This window comes from Carassius auratus, unplaced genomic scaffold, assembly GCF_003368295.1.
Source record: "Carassius auratus strain Wakin unplaced genomic scaffold, ASM336829v1 scaf_tig00001591, whole genome shotgun sequence".
Lineage (NCBI taxonomy): Eukaryota > Metazoa > Chordata > Actinopteri > Cypriniformes > Cyprinidae > Carassius > Carassius auratus.
In genome coordinates this window covers 2,855,038-2,861,598 of record NW_020523372.1, presented here as the reverse complement: position 1 = coordinate 2,861,598, position 6,561 = coordinate 2,855,038, and the positions used below count along the sequence as shown (strand labels likewise).

Sequence of the window (6,561 nt, the reverse complement as noted above, 5' to 3'; positions counted from 1 at the left end):
TCAAATTATAATATATTCATTATGATAAACTCTAATTTATTTAACTTGATCCAAATTGTTGTGCTTTAATTTCAATAAAAACATCAAGCATTAACTTTTTGACATCCAACCTGTAACATTCAACAAGAAAAAGGAAATGTTTAAAAAGATTTTTAATAAAATTTGAGTCTTGAATGTCTAACAAAAAATAAATAAAAAATGGCATGGCAATAGAGCATGATGTTGAAACTCTAAAAGTTTCATAAAAGGTCACTGACCTTTGACCCGTTCTCTGTAGTTGAGTTCTATTGTCTCTGAGGGTTTGTTTCTCACACTCTATTTATTCACTCTGATTGATTACACAACAATAGATGTCTGTCTACTGAACGTCACATTCATTATGTACGTTAAGTAAAGCTTAAATGTGTAAATAAGGGCAATTTGTTTGAACAATTAAATATTAGATACTGACACTTCCTGTAATATTTTGCTGTCTAATGCAATGTCATTCAGAACCAGACATTAAGTGAGATTTCAGTGATTATACACATTGAGGCATCATAAAAAAATAAAAGAAGCCACATATTTGAGTTGAACTCAGTTTATTTTTCTTTCTGTATAGAAACTATTTCTCATACACATGACTTTCACTGTTGAAAGCATTTTTTTTGAATACAAGTGGCTTCATTAAACTGAAGCTCTGAGAGAAAAACGTCCTCTGGAGGACACTGACTGATCACTTCACAAATGTAAATACATTTGCATAACACATGATTTCAGATTTACAATAAAGTAAATGCAGTTAACATATACAGCAGTATATAGAGTGTGCAGATATAGATTTCTATAATGAAACAATGCTTTAGAGAGTTGTACAATAACCTCCACAGAGGGATTTCATATCCTTTTCAGAACTAGAAAAATACAATATTAATTGTAAAATAAATAAAATTCCTCTTAGAGGACAGTGGCTTACTGATACAGGTTTCATTTTTTTTTTAATTTGCAAAACAAAGAAAAGTGTTTCAACATGAAACAAAAAATAAAGCTTTACAGTCACATATTGCATCACCCCAAAGGTGAAGATTATACCAAAATGATATGATGAAAAATGCAGTTTAATGCACTTAGACTTATTAGTCTAAGGACCTGCAGAAAAATGTCATTATGGCATTTGAAATGCAAGTTATATTTCAAACTAAACATAGTTAAATTATGTTTTATATAAAAATAAAAATAAAATAGAAAAGATAAGTCTTTAGAAAAGACTGAATCAGAGTATTTCTAGTACATCACATGCAGATGTATCTTAAAGTCAGCGTTGTCTAATATAGACGTCAGTAAATGTTCCCCTCTGGAACTCTTGACATGAACTCTTCATAGAAGATTGAATCATCAGAAACACTCAGCAGTACAAACATCTTCCAAACTGGAACTCATGAAACACTTCTCCTCAAAAAGAGAAACTGAAAGTGTAATAGTCCACTGAGTCTAGAGCAGACGTTCAGTCTGAGTGTTTAAGGCTCTACCAGCGTCTCCAGATGATGCTCTTGTTGATATTCATCTCTTTGCTGAAGGTGTTCTGGTGTTCCCTTCTGTTACATGAAGTCTGCAGCTTCTGGAAGTGCTTCAGCAGTCTTCTCTGGCTCTCTGTCTTCATCTCATCTTTGGACACATCTGGAGAAGCATTGACTGACAGCATGTGAACTGGATCTGTGGAGCTGCAGGAAGATGAGTGTCATCTCCAGGATCTCTGCTTTCTCCAGCTTTGAATCCGGCTGCTGCTTGATGAACTCTGGAGCCAGAAGACACTTGAGCTTGAGTTGACACAATCTCTGAGCATCTTCTCCAGCCTTGGCTTTCTCAGCTGCAGATGAAGACAGAGGAGCATTAGGAAAGTGTCCTTCAGATAAGATGATATTTAAGAAGAGCAGTGAAAGCTGCTGCAGTAATGCTGCTGTCAGTAGGATGTGAATGTACCTTGTTGTTGAGAGGGAGCTGCTCCTCTGAGATGATTGTAGGTGTCATGTCTGGATCTCTGTGCTGTAGATCTCTCTGTTCAGAGTGAGTCTGGTCTGAACCGGCTGCAGATCCTCTATTTATACTCCCAAATCTCCATATGAATGTGTGAGGCTTGAGCTTGTTGGAGTTTCTCACAGTCTGTAGCCAATGGAAGAGCTCAGACAGACAATGAGGGATGTGGACCGCCACATGCTCAATGAAACACACAGCTGCTTTCCAAGAGATCTTTAAACTGACTGCAGTCACACACTCCTGAAGCTGCTGGAGTCACAGAGACACATGGTTTCACACACGTCTGTACACATCACATTAAATCACTCACATAATAGAAGTGTGTCGGATCTCACAGGACTAACAGTTCCCAAAGACTGAATCTTTTGTGCTGTATTTTGCACATGATACAAGTTTGGATGGACTGTTATTAAAAACAAACAAAAAACAACAACAAAAAACATTAAATTAAAAACATAATAATGATAATAATAATAAATGAAGAGAGTTCAAAATATAAGTCCAAGATTTAAGATAATATCCAAGTACAATATCAAACATAACAATTTAATAATTAAATATTTTTTTAAAGAATTCATTTTTTTAGGTTAAATAAAAATAGTAACAATTTATTTTATAAAAGCCAATTCAGAATAAAAATGTTAAAACAAATCAAGATTAATAAATTAATAAGATCATAAATCAAAGGTCCATTCAAAGAAAGTCCATACCAAAGATGAAAATTAATATTTAAGAATACATTAAAGAAAGAAATACAAAGTTATTGTATTAAGATCCAGAATAAACATAACAGTTTCAGCAATTCAGTGTTTATGTATTATTGATTATTTACAATGATTACAAACAGTGTAAATCTTTATTTATTTATTTATTTATTTATTTATTTTAATTTTAAATGCCATGGGAAACACTTTTACATTAAAACTACTTTAAATCCCTGAGGTTTTAATTTGTCCATCTCATTATCACATGAATAGGCACACTTCTATTGTTGTGTGTGAGAAACCCTGGAGAACAGAGTCACAGTTCCAGTGTCATTAGCATCTTAAACCCCAACATTAGCTCAAGATTTGACTAACACACACTTTTGGATATTTACATGCATGAGCTTGACAAGCTGGTTTGATGATGTCACTGGTGATGTCATCAGCAGCATGAACAGAATTCCAAAAGTGATAAAAGTAAAAAGTGATGTTTTACATTTTCAATAATACTTTTAATATCCATATTTTCATATTCTCATGCATGAGAATAATTGTGATCAGGAAGTGTTTGATGACAAGCCAGGACATGTCTCTGTGCATCGGGACGTTTCCCTCCAGATGGTTGGTGACATCAGGTTGAAGTCTTCACTAAAGCTTCATTCAGGACTCTGAATGCTTTTGTGCTTCATTGATGTGAACACAGAGAGTCAGTGTGGGAACCTCACATGAGATCTACTCACACTGACCAGCACAAACACACACACATCTGCTTCATCTGGAGCCCATAGTGTGTGTGTGTGTGTGTGAGAGAGAGAGAGGGAGAGAGAGAGAGAGAGAGAGAGAGAGAGAGAGAGAGAGAGAAAGATTTCACAGCAGCAATTATAACACTAAATATCTTCTATAAGAAAACTTGTAGAAATGTTGAACTTCATGCAAATCCACATAAAGAAATCCATAATACTGTAACAACGTGTTTGCCCAAAATAAGAAAATACTTAAAACAGTTAGTTTTTTGTTAATTTAACTTGATTTTGTTATTCAGTATTTGACTTTATGATTCCATAATTCTTTGGGTAACACTTTGTTTTGATAGTCCCTTTAGACGATTCTGTTGACGATATGTAATGTTGCACCTGAAAACTAACCTTCATTAGATTATTAGACTGTCTGCTGAACATCTGCTAACTCTTTATTGTGTTAGTCTCCCAACAGACAAACTACTGAGTATAAATAACTTTGCAAGTAAATGCCAACTTATTTTAACCTTAATCCTACCAGTCCACTAATGCTCTACTAATACTTATAGACAAAAAATCATGTTAAACGGACCATCAAAATAAAGTGAAACTATTTCGTTTCCTCCTGTTTTAAAGTTTAAACTTCTTAAATTGTACCACAATTCGGTTCACCTTCTGTTGTTTTTAAATGCACTCAATGACTCAAGTATGATTTGATGTGACCTAAATAGATATTTTACAGAGTTTACATTAAATAAAATATTGATATATTTTGGTTTAATATTAAACTATGGAATTAAAACTAAAACGCTGCTTTGTTTAAAGCACACAGAGTAACTCAGATCGTAATGTGTAAGAATGCCATGACTTTGATATCATGAGATGCTTAAGTTCAGAGTGATGTACACGTCCTCACTGACTCCATGTGTTTAATGATGAGCGTGTGCTGCTTCAGTGACACTGATGTGAACATGATCTCTTTACAGGTCAGCACTTTCCCAGATTCACCCTCCACCTGCTCCTTTGAGCCCCTGATGGAGGATCATTGAGCATGTGGCGGTCCACATCCCTCATTGTCTGTCTGAGCTCTTCCATTGGCTACAAACTGTGAGAAACTCCAACAAGCTCAGGCCTCACACATTCATATGGAGATTTGGGAGTATAAATAGAGGATCTGCAGCCGGTGCAGACCAGACTCACTCTGAACAGAGAGATCTACAGCACAGAGATCCAGACATGACACCTACAATCATCTCAGAGGAGCAGCTCCCTCTCAACAACAAGGTACATTCACATCCTACTGACAGCAGCATTACTGCAGCAGCTTTCACTGCTCTTCTTAAATATCATCTTATCTGAAGGACACTTTCCTAATGCTCCTCTGTCTTCATCTGCAGCTGAGAAAGCCAAGGCTGGAGAAGATGCTCAGAGATTGTGTCAACTCAAGCTCAAGTGTCTTCTGGCTCCAGAGTTCATCAAGCAGCAGCCGGATTCAAAGCTGGAGAAAGCGGAGATCCTGGAGATGACACTCATCTTCCTGCAGCTCCACAGATCCAGTTCACATGCTGTCAGTCAATGCTTCTCCAGATGTGTCCAAAGATGAGATGAAGACAGAGAGCCAGAGAAGACTGCTGAAGCACTTCCAGAAGCTGCAGACTTCATGTAACAGAAGGGAAAGAGTCCTGCCAGACCAGAACACCTTCAGCAAAGAGATGAATATCAACAAGAGCATCATCTGGAGACGCTGGTAGAGCCTTAAACACTCAGACTGAACGTCTGCTCTAGACTCAGTGGACTATTACACTTTCAGTTTCTCCTTTTGAGGAGAAGTGTTTCATGAGTTCCAGTTTGGAAGATGTTTGTACTGCTGAGTGTTTCTGATGATTCAATCTTCTATGAAGAGTTCATGTCAAGAGTTCCAGAGGGGAACATTTACTGGTGTCTATATTAGACAACACTGACTTTAAGATACATCTGCATGTGATGTAAAGAAACACTGTCTTTATTATTTTAAAGGCCCTTTATTATCTGATAACTACTCAGATATTAATGCTTTATCGTAAAAGCTGAAAAAGAGTGCAATTCTTTGATATTAATTTAATGGCGAGAATCTTCCTCCATTAGTTCTGAATAGTTATATAAATAGCTCAAAATGGGCTCATATTTGATTTAATCTGAGATGATAATCATTAATAAAGTTTGATTCATATTTGATGTTTTTGTCTTTGGTCTATAATAGATCATATTCAGATTTACCCTTTTTTAGGGCTTGTAAACATTAGTTGTAATCTTTCATTGTTCCTTCTGTGAAGGTTTATATTCTCATGAAAATGTTGGCATCTTGTCATTTATCTTTTAAATTGATCATGTGATCATTTGTGTCCTTCTGTGAAGGTGACTGACGTTTTAAAAGACTAAAGCAGATCAGTGAATGTATTTCTGCTGCGAAATAAAACAATCAACTGAACTTCTGGCTCTGATTATTGTCATTGTATCTTAAATCCAAATCCCCCTCTGTTTCCCAAAGTTTTTTCCCACAAAAGCCCATCCAGAAATATCCTGGACAGCCTAATTCAGTAGTTACAATCATTTCTGATTGTAGCTACAAAGATATCTGATTATTAGATATAAAGAAAACAAAAAAATGACCAGGAATCTATATTGTGACTCGATCTACTACATTTTGTCAAACTGAGGATAGTATTAATGCAACAGCAAAATAATCAAAAACATTTCTATTCTCTGAGAACATAAAAACAAAATATATACAGGACTGTATAGAAATGTGTTATTGTGAGAACATTTATATTATTTAATTATTTCTACTCCTTTAAAGATCCTAAAAAAAACAAACATATCACATATTTTATATAGAAATTTGACCAATTATGGTGTGGGAAAACTTCATAATACACAAAAAATAAGACACTGGACGGAAATTGCAGTAAAAAAAAAAAATCCTTACATTTTCAATCTTTTGGACCCATTGTCCGTTATATGATTTTAGATTATTGTTGAATCACAATAATCATAACTGAACAACATTTACTCCCATTAACAGAGTTTTGGTTTAAATGTTTTTAAGTGTTTTTAACAAAAAGAAGAAT

General features: G+C 35.0%; 2 pseudogenes; one reads left to right on the top strand and one right to left on the bottom strand.

Moving 5' to 3' along the window:
• Nucleotides 1-569: 569 nt before the first annotated feature.
• Nucleotides 570-2,007, bottom strand: LOC113069351 (transcription factor HES-5-like; annotated as a pseudogene).
• Nucleotides 2,008-4,675: 2,668 nt separating this feature from the next.
• Nucleotides 4,676-5,921, top strand: LOC113069434 (transcription factor HES-5-like; annotated as a pseudogene).
• The last annotated feature ends 640 nt before the right edge of the window (nucleotides 5,922-6,561 follow it).